Consider the following 18,385-nt stretch of genomic DNA (forward strand, 5'->3'; position numbering starts at 1 on the left):
GCTGACAGTCAACAGTGGGGCAGCCATGCGTAGCTTGAATGGGGGAGTGCTAGGGATGGCCCTGAGACCCAGACATAACCTCTGCTCTCAGAAGTTCCCGCCAGAAACAGATGATGAGTAGGAAGAACAGTTACGAGACCTTTCCCTCCTCCACCAGGAAGTCTTCCTTGATTAACTGTGTGGGATTGCTCTGGGATTGACCTTGAGTTCCTAGCTCTGGTAGGATGAGCTCCTTTTTACTTTACCAGTCCTGCTAGGTTTAAGCCCTGAGCACTATAGATTCTGTGCTATGGACAAAGGTGTAGACAGGAATGTAGTGTTTTCATTCAAGGCATTCATTTATTCAACAAATGTGCCAGGTGCTTAGGATACACTGGTGAACTCATGGACTCAGTCCTGCTCTTGTAAAGTCTGGGGAAAAAGACTTAAAGCAAATAGTCACATAAATAAAAGAGAATTACAAACTATAATATGTGCTGGGAAGGAAAATTACCCCAGGCTATGAGAGAATATCCCAGGGATTTAGTTTAGATGGGGGTGTGGTCTGACATTTAAGCTGAGCTGTTGCTCTCCTCTCACAGAGACCCAGCTTAGCTGGGGTTATGCACACATGTTGACATGTCCGGGAAAAGATGATGTTTAAATGGCAGTTTGTTATAACATCTTCTTGGTCTGTCCTGATGCTCGTGAATTGGAAGTTCCCTTCACTCCTGGACTGTATCTCATGTTTACATGGCCAAAGTGCTGACACCAGGCCTCTGGTTCAGGTGATGCCTGGCAAGTATGAGTTCTTTGCATGCCATTAGGAACTGTCTATCCACCACCAAATTAGCTGCTCTAGGAGTGTCGGGGTGGGGGCTCGGGGCTCGGGAGATGAGAAGGACAGTGATTGGAGCCTAGAAGGACTGGGATTAGGAGAGTGTTCATCCTGCTTGGGAACTATGAGGAGACTGGGAGGTTGGTGTTCTGGAGCACAGGAGCCATGCCTCTGCCCCTAGATTGGCAGGTCCCAGATGCAAAAAGTGCTTTTCCATTCAGACTGGGAGATCCCTCTACCCTATGGGACCTGGCTTCCGGGGATTGGGACACCATTTGGGCTTGGGGTGGACAACGAGAGTCAATGGTGAGTCTTCTCGCTTACCCTCAGCAACCTCATGGGCCTCTGGGGAGAGGTCTATGGACTGGCCTAGAGCCGAGGAATTCCTCCCTCCCCTTCTTCCCAAACATCTCCAGGCAGCAGGGGCCAGAGCCTTAGAGCTTCAGATCACCTGAATATGATTAGTGAGAGGCCTCTCCCTCTGGGATCAGAGCCCCTGGCTCTGGACTGAGATCACTAGTTCAGTAGCCTAGCTTGGAATTCTTCTCCTTCCTCAGTGCCCTTCTCCTCTTCCCTCTTCTCGGTCCAGCTCTGGCTGGACCTAGGTAAAGCAGGCCTGGGGTGGGAAGGGGGGTCAGGCTGGTTTCCTCAGGCTGTGCCGCTCCTGGTGGGCACTGATTTCTCTGGCAGCCCCTCCCCCGCCACCGGCAAAGGTTCTGCAGGGAGACGGCTCGCCGACACGGTGGCACGCTGCCCACCAATGGGGGCCGTGCCAAGCGTGATGTGATGTGTGCCGATCCCTCTCCACTCCTCACTGAGCGTCTGCTGCCCCTGCAGCACAGGGTGGCTCTCCAGTCATGCCCAGGGGTGTTTGGGGGAGTTGTCTGAGAGGACAGAGGGTCCACGTTATGCTGTAGGCAGTGGGCTAGCCTGAAAGAACCTCTCCTGAGCCTCATAGCTGGTCTTCCACTCCCGGTTGATGAGGCCACAGGCACTGTGCAGAATATCAGTCTTGCCTGCATTTCTCTCATGTCCCCCTAGTGGGCAGAGGAGGGGGGTCCTATTGACCTCTGCTCTCCTCACTCCCCCCATGCCACTCCCACCCCAAAACATGTTGGAGACATTTTCTTGCCCTCCTTTGCCCCACCCTGCCTGTTGGAAACCAGGTTCCTGGAGAGAATGAGGGATCCCGGGGATGGTGGGGCGCAGAAGCAGTGCGCATCCACCTCCTCAGGGATGGGCAGTGGGACTGGGCTCCATCTTCTTTCTCCTTCTCAGGGGGTTGAGTTCTCTGTGACAGGGGCTGTGCTAGGTTGAAGGAAGCCCAAATCCAGGGGCAGCTATTTTATTTAGATGTAGACTCTTTGATCCCATTCACAGAGGCTCTGATTCTCTAGGTTTGGGGAGGATCTCAGGACTCTGCATTAAAAACAAAAAAAAATTCCCCTTGGCTGGCACCGTAGCTCACGCCTGTAGTCCTCGCACTCAGAGAGGCTGAAGGAAGGTGGATTGCCTGAGCTCAGGAGATTGAGACCAGCTTGAACAAGAGCGAGACCCTGTCTCCAAAAATAACCAGACGTGGCAGGTTCCTGTAGTCCCTGCTACTCAGGAGGCTGAGGCAAGAGGATCACTTGAGCCCAAGAGTTTGAGGTTGCTGTGAGCTAGGATGCCATGGCACTCTACCCAGGGCATGGAGTGAGACTCTGTCTCAAATAAACGAACAAATAAATAAATAAATAAAATTTAAAAAATCCCCTAAGTGTTTGTGACAATAATGACATTTTGTGACTTTACTATTGAGGAAAAAGCACAGACTCTGAAGGTAAGAATTCTTTTTTTGTTGTTGTTGTTGAGATAGTGTCTCACTCTGTCACCCTCAGTGGAGTTCAGTGGTGTCATAGCTCATGGCAACCTCAAACTCTTGTGATTCTCTTGCCTCAGCCTTCCAAGTAGCTGGGACTACAGGCACCTGCCACAACATCTGGCTATTTTTAGAGATGAAGTCTCACTTTGGCTCAGGCTGGTCTTGAACCTGTGAACTTAGGCAGTCCACCCACCTCAGCCTCCCAGAGTGCTGGGATTACAGACCTGAGACATCAAGCCTGGCTAGGTAAGAATTCTTGAGTTCCAACTCTAGCTTCTCTGCTTGCTTTCTAGCTGTCTTTGGCCACTTATCTTGAGGCCTCAGCTTTCTCATCTCTGTAATGGGACAGTAATACCCACTTTGAAGACTAAATGGGGTAAGCGCAGATAAAGCACCAGGCCTGGTACACAGCAGGTGCCCAGCAATTCACTTTATGGGCAGATTTGGAGCCCCCGTTCTTCCCATCACTAGAGATCCTGGTGGAGTGAGGGAGATGATTTAGACATTGGGAATGATTATTGTGCAAAGAGAAGCCCCCCAAAAGCTACTGTTACTGCTGACAGGGAGTGGGGAGAATCTTCCCTCAGTTCACCAACACAGGGACTTTAAAATAATAACCTAGGGCAGCACCCATAGCTCAGTGGATAGGGCGCTGGCCACATACACTGAGGCTGGTGGGTTCGAACCCGGCCCGGGCCAGCTAAAACAACAATGACAACTGTAACAACAACAAAAAATAGCCGGGTGTTGTGGCGAGCATCTATAGTCCCAGCTACTTGGGAGGCTGAGGCAAGAGAATCACTTAAGCCCAAGAATTTGAGGTTGCTGTGAGCTGTGACGCCATAACACTCTACTGAGGGCAACATAGTGAGACTTTGTCTCAAAAAATAATAATAATAAAATAAAATAATAACCTAAACAAAATACATAGCACTATGTGCCAGGCACTATTTTGAGCCCATTGACTGGTGTAATTCTCAAAAGGAAATGTTATACCATATTACAGATGGGGAAACTGAGGCAGTTGTCCAGCATCATATGGCTAGTGATTGGCAGGACTAGGACTTGAACCCAGGCAGCCTGGCTCTTAACCACTGCCTTTCTCTGGCACAGGGTCCCCTGGAGAGAGGGATGGCTGTGTCTTCCCTCCACATCCCTCTGTGGGCATTCTGGGGCTGGGCTGTCTGCATCAAGCGCTAGCACTCTGATGGAAAAGGCAGGTCCCAGCTGTGTCTCTAGGGGAATCACTGAATCCAACAGCTCCTGCCCACCCTCCTCTGAGCTTCTTTGTCTCCTCTGTGGTTTCTGCTTCCCCCTTTTCCCCCTTCCCCTGTCAGTGTTCACTTTCTCCAGCTGTGAGCATCTGGACCCCCCAGGAGCTTTGCCTGCCCAGACTGCCTTGGGCTCAGAGCCCAGTGATCAGGGAGAGGTTGGTCTCCAGCCTGACCCCACAGCTCAAGACCAGTGGCTTGCCCGCTGCTCCCTCAGTCCTTGGGGGCCATGGACACCAGGCACCTGCCCCCCTCAAGCTGCTGTTTATGACCCAGTAAATCACTCATTGTCCCAACCCTCAGCCTTAATGAGGCCCAGAGCCCACTACGATACCCCGACTAACCACACCATCTGTTTCCCTTTAGCAGGAGCATAGTGGTGGGTGAGCAAGATCCCAGAGTACGGATGTTGTAGGGTGGGCTCAGGAGTTGTTTTGTTCTCTGGAAAATGACTTACCACCCATCCTGACCTCTGTGGTGCCCAGGACATGGGTCCCCTCCCCAGCCTTGGAGCCCCCCAAAGGGCACACCCAGCATCTAGCTACTGCAGGAGACCGGATTTGGGTTTAGTGGTGACTCAGATGGGATTCGGGGCACTCATTATGTGCCGGCTTCCTGGAGATTTGGGAGGCCAGATGTCAGTGTCAACAAAGGTGTTTGAGGACAGGAATGGGCAGGAGGCAAGGATAAGAAAAGGGAAGCCAGTGGTTGCTGAGGTCACTCCTGAGCAATGTTTGTGTTCTTTCATTGATCCATGGGTTTATCAAGCACTTACCCAGTGCCCAGCACTGATTGGGTACCAGAGATATGTGGGTGAGGCCACAGGAAGGAGGGACATTGGGGAGCCTGAGAGGTCAAGATTCTTCCTAGAGGAGGTATGCACTTAATTACAAGGAATCGTCCATGTCAGCTCAAGCTTTTTCCTGAGGTCAATTCCCAAGGTCAGAACCCTGGTAAGTGTGAGAGTTAGTGTGAACTTGGAGTGTTGGGTTTGGTACAATAATTTGAAGAGGGCTTAAGTTGGGGAAAAGAAATCAAGATATTGGAAGCATTAGGAATAATTGATAAAATAGGGAAACTGGTGGGCAGTGTCAGGAACTTGTGGAGTGGCATTTGGGCTCTCTGGGGAGTAGATGGCTAGATGAATCACAGTCTGCCTTAAGCAGGAAGCATCTTTGTTAATTTCTTCCTCAAATATGTGAGCAATTACACAGCATGCACATTGTCACCATCCACTTCTGCAGTCATGGCAGGGATCACTGGCCAATCCTAGCATGCTTTCCTGAATCCATGCACTGGTTCAGGCTGTCACTGCTAATTGATCAGAGGTGACAGATGACTTGAAGATCTATTTACCTTCCTGGCCTGAGATTCAGACATGTATAAGGATCTAGGAGACTTCTGGGAGAGACTCACTGAAAGGGAAGAGAGAGTGGGTGGACAATCTGGCCAAGTGATAAGGCTCCCTGTGAGAGATACAGGGTAGTTAGGATACCAGCACTATCTTTGCCCTGGTCCAGTTTCCTCGTAGTCTCTGAGCTAGGTCTGAGAGACAGCAAGCAGGAAAGAGAGCTGGGAGTAGAATATAAAGCTTTATATGTCTATTGGGATTCCATTGCAGAGAACAGAATCCACTTTGGCTAGTTTAAATGGAAGGGATTTATTACAGAGTTTTGAATGGCTGCAGAACTATGGGGGAGAGCCAAAGACAGACTCAAGATTGAGCTTTCAGAAACAACTCTCAAAACCACGCTGCAGACCTGGTCCACGGAGGGGACTGCTATCTCTTTGGTAATCACAATGTCACCAGCTCCACAACCGCACTGTAGTGCCATGATCAGGATGCTGCCACTGCTGCTACCAGCTCCACAGACCTGCTGGGATCCACGCTAGGAGGGGGATTCACTGTGCTCTTCTCTTGACCCCCTCTGCCAGTACTACAGCAACACACTAACAATGACAGTAAAAAAAAAAGTACCCCTTCCTTTGTTCTCAGAAAGCAGCAGGGGCTGCAGAAGCACAGCCCTCCAAATCTCATGCAAGTGTGTCTGATCAGCTAAATGTAAATTATATTCCAATCCTAACAGCAGGGGAGGAGACTGGGAAATGCAGGGGATTTTTTGTTTTGTTTTGTTTTGTTTGTTGTTGTTCTTTCCTGTCTCTGCAGTCCAGAAAGGCCCACGGTAGGGGTAGAATGGACCCTGAGAACCAGTCCATCATCTCGACTACACGCTAAACTTCTGTATGATGCCAGACCCTGCAGCTCTGTTTTGGATCCTCTCAGAGAGGAATGGAAGGGGAGTAAGAAGACTTCTCCCTCTTCAACACACCACTGCACAGCTTTGGCAACCTGAGGGCTCAGGCACATCAATGCTACCTATTGGGTGTGGTCCTTAGGGAGTGTGACCAGGTCATTGCAGAACCTCCTAGTCATGTCCAGAAATAGTTGTTGGAACTTTGTAAGCATTTGGGACTGGTAAATATTTGTTATTAAGGTTAGAGTGATTTTATTTAATTCCTGCTGGGATCCATCTTTGGAAACACTACCATGAGTACCCCCTTTGTGCCAAGCACTGTACTGGGAAACAGAACAGAAGGAGATAGAGTCCCATGGATGTAATCCCATGAGGAAGAGGTGTAGAAAGCAGATGAAAGGATGTCAATGGTACGGAGGGTGCCAAAAGGAGAACAGGGGGGCTCCCCCAGGTAGGTGACTTTTGAACTGAGTCTCAAAGGGCCTAAGGATGTTAAGACAAGGCTTGGGTGAGAGACAAGAGTGAAAATGACAAAGGCACTGAAATCTTAACAACCTGGGCAGGAAACAACCTGGCGGGGGGGAGGAGAGGTATTGAGGAAACCAAACCAGGGATTTTCCAAGACCCAAGATTCAGTTTCCTCATCCAGACCAGGCTGGGTACTCCTGGGCTGGGCACCTGCATCTGGCCAGTCCTGCAGTTTGGGCTCTGTTCTCTGAAGGCTGAGGGATGGAGTTTGCTGCGTCTGTTTGCACAGGATGTTGGGAATGACTCAGGGTCAAGGATGGGGATCCATGGGCTGCTATCTGGGCTGCAGATTATAGGAGGCCTCTCCCCAAGAGCCGGGCAGCCCCTATCATCTGATCCTGGGCCTCCAGGCCATGGGACCATGTGGTCAGAGCAAGTCACTGCCACCTCAAACCCCAGCATCTCCTCCACACACTCCTTGTGCCCTTTCTCCCCATCCCATGGCTGCTCACTCTGTCCCCTCATTCCCCTCCATCCTGATGCCAGCCCTCCCTGGCTTGGGCAGTTGGGAATATCCATGGTGGGACATTGCTGTCCAAGAGTCAGAATGAAGGAGAGCCAACTGTCAGCTGGAACCCATCAGAGGCCAAACCAAACCCTGGTAGCAGAATAGACAGGGCTGGTTAATGAGAAAGATGTCTCTGATAACTCTCTTAATCCTTCCCACTTTGACACCAGGATGTATCCTGACATTTTCTAACAGTGATAGGTGGCTCCAAGTCTCTGGTTCATCAAGCCAGGTTAGTGGGGGTGGAGTTGATTTAACAGAGAGCTCATGCCCTGCCAAAGGCAGTTGCTAATATGAGAGAGGAGAAATATCTCCCTCCATCTGATGAGGGGGAGCACATAGTACCTGTTTTCAGGGAGACCCTAGTCTTAAGGGGAAGATACATCTTGGACCTAGTCTGGTGGAGGAGACAACAGGCCTGTCCTCAGGGACCTCCAGTCTGAGTGGAGACATGGCCCTACCATGACTCATGTAGCTCAGGGTCAGAAATATGGGAGGTTTAGTTTTTTTAACTGATAAATCAATATCATGGCACACTTTTGATTTTCTATATTATTTTGTGAAGAATCAGCAACTTGAATGCATGTCCTTTGCTCTAACAGCCCCAGGAATCATGTGGCTGCAGATCCAGAGAACTGTCATTAGGGGAAAGTTTTTTCCTGGGTATCGTCTTGGGTTCAGCTGCCCTCCTCCTCTGCCTGCTTTTCTGAAACCCCTCCTCACCTCACAAACCACTCAGCAAGAGGGCTATTTTCAACAGCTGGTTCCAACTCCTTCTTTGGTATCCATGTAACTTACATAACTCATGGCTTTCAATTAACCATTTAACTTGGTGAGCAGGAACACAAAAGGAAACATGTCTACGCGCAACTGGCCCTTCTTCAACTGCGCGGTTTAGATGTCCCTGATTTATTTTCCACAATTAGTGGCTGGCCCTCTCCCAACCTCCCTCCCAGTTTCTTTTGAAGAGCCTGCTGCTGGCTAGGCGAAGCTGTCTGAGGGTACCCCTTTCTCCAGTGCTGGAATTACTGAAGGGCTCAGGCCTCTTGGTTACTGGGCTGTATCAGGCTGTCACACTCTGCAAGAGGGGAAAAGGGAGCCCAGGCTCTTACGCAGGGTAAGGAGGAAAGGCCCAGAAATGCTGGCACCTGTGTAAGCCTTTGCTATGCTCCTTAGCTTTGAACAAGTCATTTTCATCTCCTGGGTCTCAATTTCCTCATCCGTTAAATAGGAGCGAACAATTGAGTTAGTTGGTTCCTCAAGTCTCTTGAAATCAAACGTTGGTGGCTTTACCTATTTCCCTACCCACCCTGCTCTAGGCTCTCCCAGCACCCCATCATGACCACAATGGGAAGGTTAATCACTGACCTTGTCCAGCAGCCAATTGGATCAGCAAGCGTATTACTAGGCGACTTCATGCTACTGGCCAAAGGCCTGCTGCTCCCTGTCTTCCAGCCCTACTCTGGCACTCTGACATGTGAGGACATTTGTGGATCTGCAGTTGAGTGGAACCATTTGGTCACATTTCCTGAGAGCCCTCTGAGCCAGCTACTGGGACTTGCTCTTAAGGAGCTCCTGAAATTAGTGTGTACAGGAGGCACACACTAGAAATATTTTCTGAGCACCTCCTCTGAGCCAGGTCCTGAGCTGGACAGGGGATGACAAAGATAAATAAGCACATGTGGTGCAGTTTCCCGTGGTACTTAGAGGCATGTGCATGGGCTCCAAAGTCAGTTTGCTAGACTCAGACCCTGCTCTGATACTTGCTTGGGCACGATATTTAGCCTTTCTACATCCCAGTTTTCTATCTGTAAAATGGGAATACTAATAGTACCTGACTATTAGTATTGAATAGGGTTGTAATGAAGATTAAATGAATTAGTATTTAGAGCCTGGGGTGTGGTCATTATAACTCTCATTTCATGAGCACCAGCTCTGTGCTGGAAATTGTCATGGCATTTGGTGTAAACCATGAGCTGAGAAAAGAGTTGGTACTATAGTTTGATCTTGAAAGAGAAAAGTAAGTTCAATAGACAGCAATGGGGGAGGACATTCCAGGAGGAGGGAATAGCAGGGGCAAAGATAGGGAGGCAGGAAGGCAAAAAATGTGTTGGGAGAACTTGGAAAGGACCAAGAGAAAGTCTAAGAGAAGACAGAATTGGAAAGTGGATTTAAGCCAGACAGACATGTAGATGGTGGAATGTGGCCTTTATCCTATAAGCAAAGGGAGCCTCTGATGGTTGTCCTACAAGGGCATCGTGTAGGGAGATGAAGTTGCTGTATTTAAATGGGACTGCAGAGTGTGTTATCTTAGGTGATAATAGCAACAAGAGTGATAATCAGAGATCTTTTGTTTTTTAGATTTTAAAGTTCACTGTTTTCATGGCACAGTCTCATCTAATCATCATAGCAATCCCGTAAGGTGAGTTGAGTAGGAATTATCACCCCCACTTTACAGAGAGGAGTATGAGGCTTATCCAGGGTCACCTAGCAGAATGGTGGTGGTGGAGCCAGGAGCTAACCTGGGTTTCCAGGCCTGCATCAGCATGGCTGGCCCAGTGTGAGTGAGGGACATGGGTCCCCATCTCATGCTTGCCCAGGGGACCCAGACTACCTTCTCAAGCGCCATCTGTAAGCTTGAAAATGTGTATGTGTGTGCAGGAGGACTGAGGATGTTTGTACAAGGAGCTCTCCAGTTGGGCCAGCACCAGGTCTGCTGTATTTCTGGCCCATTACCAGAGGCCAGTTATGAACTAGGTGACATCTATCTTCTGCTGAATGGTTCTGAGAGCATTGGTGACTTGGAAAGGGGGTGACTGAGCCACTGCCAGGAGATTGGTGGGCTCGTGCAGTGACAAGTAGGGGTCCAGGGGTGGGGCAGGAGCACACATAACCTTACCCTTATAATGAGCCCTTCACCTTTGTAGATGTTTCCCCCAGCTGAGTAGCAGCCAAGAGGATGGGAGAAGCCTCCCATTCACTTTCTTCTCTCCTGCGGGGCCTGTTCTCTGACTCCCCTGGGTTTCTGCCCCAGGGCTGGAGTCTGGCTTCTGACCGCCAGTCCTGCTCCGTTGATACCCGCTCTCCTTTCCATGCTGAGGCCTCCCTCCTTTGATGTTCATTTTCCAGGTCTGGCTTTCCCTAGCAGGGCCTACGGGTGAGGAAGGAAATGGCAGAACCCCTGGCTTCCTGAGTCTGCACACCACCCCCAGTTCTTGCCAGGGCCAGGCTAGTCTACTTTTCTAGAGGACTTAGCCCAGAGCCTACCAAGCCCAGTCCAGGTAGCATCTGCCGATTCTATGCCCCAGGGCCTCCACTCTTCAGGGAAGTCCAGGAGCCATAGGGGAGCCGATAGTGAACCTGCATAAAAGGTGCATTATACTATAAGCCAAAGAATGGCCCCAGAAAAGGGTTTTGCAGGGATTTGGAGCAGGTGAAGTCATAGAACTGGAGTAGGGGCAGTCAGAGACTTCTGGAGTGTCCTGGACTAGAGTCTTCATGGAAGGTGGTGAGATTTGAAGGAAGGAGGGGTCTATACAGAGATTCTTTCAAGAGGGTGGGGAGCCAGCCCTATGGTGTTGTAGGAAGCAATGGGTTGAGGGGCATGAGCGTGCTTGCCTTAGGCCAGCCCTGGAAGAGGTGTGCATGATGGCCCTAAATCCTGGGTAGTGATGGGCTGTTGACTGATTGATTGATTCAGTCATTTGCATTTATCCAGCATCTCCTCTGTGCCAGGTGCTATGCTTGGGGCTAGGGGTTTAATGAGGAGTAAGACAGATGTATCCCCCTCCTTCCCGGAGCTCCTGGTTGAGACAGGAAGGCTAAAGAGCAAACAGGCCATCCCAACACACTATAATCAATTGGTGCCAGGACAGAAGAAACCCAGGGGCCCTGACAGCAGAGAGGAGGGCCTTGACTTCAGACGTGGGGGTGGATCTAGGAAGACTTCCCAGGGAGGTGGAGCTGAGACCTGCAGGAGTATGGGAGAGCATCCCGGAATCTGGGCGGGGTGGGGGGGGCATTCCTTTCAATGGGTGAAGATCATGGCATGAAGGGGGGAGAGGAGGTGAAGTGCAACGACAGATTCTGTGTATTGTGTTGCATTAAGGAATTATCTGGAGGGCACTGGAAACCTTTGAAAGATTTTAAGCAAGGGCTGGATGGGATCTGATTTGTGTTTTGGAAAAATACCTTTGGCTTAGGTAGAGAACAGGTTGGAGGGTGCCTGAGCTCCAAGCAAGCACTGTAAAGGTAGCATGGAGGTCTTCTTGCTATTCCCAACTGGGCCTATAAGGGGTGTTGTCCCAGTCTCCTTAAGGGAGGCCACCTGGGTCAGGGGGTGATGGCTCACTGTCTTGTCTATACAGTCTTTTCCTCTGGCTGGGGTGCAGCCACTGTGACAGTGGCTTACTCTCTGGTACCAGCAGGGGGAGGTGAGGCCCCTATCCTGGGCAAACAGAGCTGGGTGGGAAATATTTTGGAGGGGGCAGGGGAAAGCCTGCGCTCAGAGAAGGAGCTGCTTTAGATCAATCCATAATCCTGCTCCCTTGACTCCCACCACACATACACACAGGTGATTTGTTTGGTCTTTAAGACTAAAATGATATAGTTCCCAGCCTGCCCAGACTAAACTCAGCTTGTGGAGAAGGGCAGATGGGCTACAGGGATGGAGGTAGAAATGAATGTCATGGTCAAGGGGACAGGGGAAGGTGGGCTAGAATTCCAGGGCTGTCTTCTCTAGGAAGACAGAAGTAGGGAGTTGTGAAGTCTGGGGATTTGGGGCCAGGCCCTGGTACCTGAGCTCCTCCAAAAGCCACCTAATGGAGCTGGGGAGATGGCAGGGACTTGGGGAAACTTCCATCTCTCCTACTCCTTACCCCCTCCCTCCAAGGGGTGAGGGAAATGAGAGGGCAGAGGAGGGCTGTTTGGCCAGGCCTGCAATTCAGCCAGCCCCGGGAACCCTGCCCAAGGTGCCTGAGACAATACCAGGACAGAGGCTGGCCTGGCCACAGGCGGGGCCCGGGAGGGGGCAGGAGCAGTGCGTACTTCATTCACAGTCCTGGGCTCTGCACGGTGGCCAGCAGCACCACCCCCTACTCTTGGGCTCCCAGCCCAATCCCAGGCTTCTGCCCACTTCTTAGCAGTCACCAGCCACGCCATCCTTCTAAAAGGTCTCTCTCCTTCCCAGCCTGGCCCTACCCGTCTAAGAGACAAGCAGCTGTGTATGTGTGTCTGAGTGTGCCTGAGTGCATGAGTGTATATACATGTGTGAGTGTGTGCATAGGAGTGGGTGGATGTATGGATGTATGAGTGTTGAAGTATGTGCATGCGTGTGTACATGTGTATACATAAGTACTGAGTGTGTCTCCGTGTGCAGATGTGTACATAATGCATGTGGGTGTGTCTGTGAGTGTGCGAATAAGTAATGAGTGTTTGTGTCTGTCGGTGTGTGTCTATGTGTGGAGGTGTGAGGATGTGTATATGAATGTGAGTATGAGTATATGTAAATATTACAGTGTGTGTGTGGGTATGTGTGTGAATATGTGTATGGGTGTGTGTGTCTGAGTGTGCATGTCTGGGGTATGTGTGAATGCATATATTTGTGTGTATATGTGTGTATAAGTGTGTGTGTGTGTGTGTGGGTATGTGTAAATACATGATGAGTAGGTATGTGAATGTGTGTATGTGTGTATGAGTGTGTGTGGGTATGTGTGAATGCAGTGTGTATATGAGCATGTGTATGAACGTGCGTGTGGATATGTGTATGAGCATGTGTATGAATGTGCGTGTGAGTGTGTGGGTGTGTGAGAATGTGTATATGAACTTGTGTGTGCAAGCGTGTGTGAGTGTTTATATATGAGTGGTCTGAGAGTGGTGAAGAATCAAAGTTGTGGCCTCTCTGCTCCTCCCCACCTTCCCCCCAGCCATTCTGACTGCACAGTGGGTGCCCTGACCTCTTATGGTGCCCAGCATTTCTCAGGACCGCCTTCATTCAGAGGGTTCGCTGTCTTCCCTCGCCAGTGTCATTTATTTTTCTGACCACACAGCTTCATAATCAGGGTAGAAAGTGCAGTCACCCATCTCTGAGATCCTCTCTCTCTTTGAGCTGGGGGAGACTCAATATTTTCTCTACCCGACCAGCCAGAGTGGAGCTGGGATCCTGGGAGGGACCATTGCAGGTTCTAGGGGGAAATGGACCCCAGTTCTTGGGCTCTAGTAGGGAGCTGGAGTCTGGGGGGCTGCGTTGACAGGCTTCATGGTTCCCAGCCCCAGGCCTGGCCTGGATTTCCCCTGAGGGGACATTGGGAGGGAGCCTGGCCCGCAGGGAGAATTGGGATTTGGTTATTAAACCAAGTTGCAAGTTCAGTCTGCTTTCCGGCCAACTTTTCTTCCCACTTAGCTTTCTCCTCAAAATAATAGAAATACCCTGGAGAAGTTCCTTTCCTCCCTGGCAGGCTGGGACAGGCTGGGGGCTCTGTCATTGGCCCAGGCCCCTGTCATTGCAGGCACACCCCCTGTGTCTGGGCCAACTCCCCCTGCCCCCAACAAGTGGGTGCAATTACATCAACTGCTCTCTCTCCATCTCCAGTCCTTACTGGGAGAGGCCCCTGACCTTCTCCTTGAAAGCACAGGATTCAGCCTGAAGAAGAGATGTCATCCCTGATCCTGGCCTCCTGACCTTTAACTTTGTCTGGACCCTGCCAGGCCTTGAAATCACGGCAGTAGCAGGGCTCACTTGGGGTAGCATTATGCTTGGGTTTGAATTCTGGTTCAGCCACTTTCCAGCTGTGTGTTGGGCAAGTTGGATAACCTGTGGGGCTCAGTTTCCCCATCTGTGACTGGGGATGACAGTGGTGTTGCCTTCGTAGGTTTGTTCTGGGGATTCAGTGAGTTAATATTTGTAAGGTATTTGTGTTTTCTTTACCTTGCCCTACATAAGGGTTGGTTAAATAAATATATGACTTCTCTAATGATGACTTGGTGAGGACTAGGTGTATGGGGTGGGTGTGGGACCTATTAAGCCAGAGTGTCACACTTCAACACTTATGCCTTCTCTGGCACTGAGCTCCTACCCCTACAGAGACCCAGGAAGTCTCTAGCATTTTGCTTCCTTCCTTAGGGTTTAAACCCCACTCCCACCGTTTAGTCCTGGGACAGAGACATGACAGCAGAGCATGGAGCTCAGGGGGCTCCAGAGAAAGTCCCCCCTCCTGACTTGACTCCCTCATCTGGCCTGAATGGGGAAGAGGTGCTCCCGGCTGCAGGTCTCTGGAGAGAGGAAGTGCAGCTTTCCTTCTGGGCTGGGAACTTAGGTTTGGGTCTGTGGATGGAATAGATTCATTCACAGAAACACAATGTCTTCTTGAGATAGTGATCCTGATTCATTACCATTTGCTCATGCTGGGCTGGGGGAGTGCAGGGGCTTTGCTCGCCTTGCAGGGTGGCAGAGGGATCCAGCCTCACCTTTCTCCCCTGGCTCAGATCCCACCAGGGACCAAGGCTCCGAGACTGAGCCCTGCCTATTCTCCCCTGCAACTCTCAAAGGGCACCCTGGAGGCTTGGCCCTCCATAAGCCCCAGGTGTGTCCCACACTTCCCTGGCTGCCTCTGCCTGGCCTGTGGCAGCCTCCCTCTTGTCCCCACTCTGCTTGTGCTCACTGTGGGTTTGGAGACCAAGGCACCCTTGTTGCTAGAGCCCCAGGCTCGCTGTGGCTTAACTTCTTGGTACTCAGAGCCCTTCAGCTGTGGTGTGTTATTAGACTATGTTGCAAGCACACACTCTGTGCTCTCCAGTGCCTGCCCCTGGGGCAGAGATGGCAAAGGCTCAGTTGGTCATAGTCACCAAAGTACTATGCCCCTTGACCAAAGTACTGAGCCCCTTGACCAAGTATGGCCCTCAAAGAAAAGCCAAAGGGCCATGAGATCCCTCCCTCCTCTATTCCCCTATCCTCTCTCCTCCCTCTCTCCTTCCCTTTTGACTTCTTTCCCCCTTTCCTTCCTTTCCTTTATCCCTCTCTCCTAGAAATGTTTGCTGGGCCCCTCCTTTATACCAGGTGTGGGATGGCTCTGAGTGTAGACGTAGAAGGCTTACCCTGCCACGAGGTTCAGAGGGACCCCAACTGCAGCCCCTAGCAAGGCTTTTCCACAGCTCTTCACTGGGGGCATCAAATCCTGGGCCCCTTGAGGTAGAGCCTGAGATATCTCCCCCTCACACCGTCTTCCACATTCATTGATCCACTGATTCATTTATTCAGTCCCTCAGGAGTGCTGGCTATGTGCCAGGCTGTTATGAACCGGCCCACTGTGGCAGGTGCCATCTAAACTGGTTTCTGGTGGATTAAAGGAGACTGGTTCTGGGAAGTGATCTCCAGGCAGAAGGAACAGCATTTGCAAAGGTAGGAATTGGAGAGCTGTTGGAGGCCAGCCCTGGGCTGAGGCAGGAAGGGGCTTTGCAGTTGTGGTGACTCACAGGAAAGCAGAGGCCTGCCTTGGGAGCCATGGAGAAAGGAGTCTTTTGAGAATGGTTGAAGATTTCACTTCTGTGGCAGGAGAAAAAACCCAGGAGAGTGTCAAGTATCGTTGCCCAAAGGAAGACAGGAATTTAAAATTCTGCGGAATCCCTGACTCATTGCTGGGGGTGGAGGGAGGTGGGAGAAGACTGGGCTGCTGTGTTTCATTTCGAGACTTCCAGGAGGACGTGAGCTCCTCTTCACAGATTCTCCCCCACCCCCCCACCCGCCCCCCACCACTCCTCAACCTCCCCGCCCCTGGTGGAGAATGAATCCCAGGGCTCTAGCTGTCATCAAGTTCTCCCTATTATTTAATCTTAGTCTCTCCTGCTGCATTCTTGCATATCCTCAGTGGAGCTGGACCACAGTTGGCACCTATGGTCTCTCTTCCCCATCCCCTGGAGGCCTGGGCAAGGCAACTCCAGCCCTTACTTGCCCCAACTGCTGTCCTGGGCTGGGGGGCAGGGTCCAGCATGTGCAATTAGTTCTTGGGAGACAGTTTCATCTTTGAGCCCCAGACTAAGCCTTTGCATTGACCTTCAGGATGGCTTGAGGTCTTTACTTCTCCTGGAGAGGTCTGGAGGGTTCAGGAAAGCTCATGCTCTTGGTTCCTGCCTCTATCTTACCAGGGATCTTATTTCTTTTTCCCGTCTCTCTCCTTATCTCTTTTTCTTTCTCTTCCCTTTTCTTTCTATTCCCCCCCCCCCCCTTCTCTCTGTGTCTCTGTCTTCTCATCCCTCCTTCATGGTCTGTTTATTCCCTCCCACCCTCCCTTGAGCCTCAGGGCCCATTCCCATCCCTGGCCCTCTCTCTCTTTCTGATGCTCCCTGGCAGTGCTGGGGAATGAGAAGACAGGAGGAGGATCTGTGGGGTTGCAGGTGGCCTAGCCAGGGGTATTGTGCATGGATATCCCTCTTCCTTGCCAAGGTTAGAGGAGATTTGGAGAGCCCAGCCCCATGAGCAGTCTGGTTTTCATACCACGCCTATTGGAGAAATTCATAATAGCCTCGCACTGAAGCCCTGAACAGTTTTAACTTTCTAGAAGAAAGACAATATGGCTGCTTCTCTAAGGGGGAAATCTTGTGCCCTCAATCGAGGGAAAGATGAAGAACATACAGTATCTAGGCTTTTTTTTTTAACATTGGAATGTTCTGTTTATTATTCATAAGTGATCATTTCTCAGCATTGCCTACATATTTTCCTGGTGTTTTGTAATTTTTTATTAATAATTACTTCTTATTCATTGCAAGTCTCACAAACACCACAGGTTGTTTTTAAATTTTGGGGGTTTTGAAATGTTCTTCATGAATAATTTCTTCACCACAGGGCCAGTTTCTATGGAAAGCCACTTCACCGTATTGTTTACCTTCTTGGACATTCATGTTCCCGTCTCCTTTTCAGGCCCTGGTGTCCTCTGTCCACTTCTTCTGGCCCTGGTAGCTCTCTTTTTAGACAAAGCAGCTTCTTTAGTACCATTATTTTGTTCTAAATAGACATTGATCTTCCTTGGGAAATCAGAACTTATTCTGAAACTATCATCTGCTCCCAACTCGATATCACATTCACCGTGTTCAACATGTGCTGCATCCTCATCCTCTGCTGCTGACTCTTCAGTAGGAGAAATGGATCCAGCATCATCCAAATCCTTGTACCTACGACTATCAAAATCTTCCTTTTCTAAATCTTCACCAGCATCCATTTAGTTCAAAGATTCTTTTAAGATAGTGCTCATACTTCAGTTTTTCAATGTAGTTGAAAAATCCTCTTGTAACAGCTTGCTCATAAGTTAAGATTTTTCTCCAAGGTAATGGTTTTCCTTCATTCTCCGATTCCACAGATGGGAACCCAGGTCCTTTGTTAAATAGTTTCTTATCTGTTCGTGAACTTCTTGTATTTTTCCTTCCTTTTGGTCTTCCCCTTTTTCTTCCTGTTGGTTTATATTTCCTCTTTTTATGTTTATGTTTCCTATTTTTATATCTATCAAAAATAGCTTTTAAAGTCACTGGTTCTATAGATGAGTCACTTGATGAATCTCCTGCTTGAACACTTTCAGGCAAAGGAACAAATTTTCTTTTTTTTTTTTTGGCCGGGGCTAGGTTTGAACCCGCCACCTCCAGCATAGGGGACCGGCGCCCTACTCCTTGAGCCACAAGCGCCGCCCAGGAACAAATTTTCTAATGGAGCTTCTTTGCTTCTGTTTAGGTGAGTAAGGAACACACTGCATTGTAAATAAGCTGCTACCAGAAGAGTTATCACTTTGATTTTCAATTTCCACAAATGAATCCAAGGTCACCTTGTCAAGAGAATCCATTCCTGACTCACCCATCACTTGCTCGTTAATTTTTTGTTTTCTCCCCCAACCGTGACGGAGTAAAGCCAGTATCTAGGATTTAAGCCTCCTCTGCAAAGGTTCCACCTCCAAATTATTGGGGGAATTGGAGACATTATTTTGTCATGGAGAAGGACAGGAAAGAAGATGATTGGACTCTTCTCTGGCCAGTCAGCTGCTTCCCTGGTTAGCTGAGCAGGGTTGGGTGTCCCTGGCCTCCTTATGGGCATCTGAAGGAGCGGGGAGATGAGAAGCTCTGAGTATGCAGAGGGAGTTAAGCTCCTTGAAAAGAGGCTAGTCAAGA

At 50.0% G+C, this 18,385-nt stretch overlaps 1 pseudogene; it reads right to left on the minus strand.

Moving 5' to 3' along the window:
- Positions 1–17,052: 17,052 nt before the first annotated feature.
- On the minus strand, positions 17,053–18,078 carry LOC128593478 (TATA box-binding protein-associated factor RNA polymerase I subunit D-like; annotated as a pseudogene).
- Between the last annotated feature and the right edge of the window lie 307 nt (positions 18,079–18,385).

This window comes from Nycticebus coucang, chromosome 9, assembly GCF_027406575.1.
Source record: "Nycticebus coucang isolate mNycCou1 chromosome 9, mNycCou1.pri, whole genome shotgun sequence".
Classification (NCBI taxonomy): domain Eukaryota; kingdom Metazoa; phylum Chordata; class Mammalia; order Primates; family Lorisidae; genus Nycticebus; species Nycticebus coucang.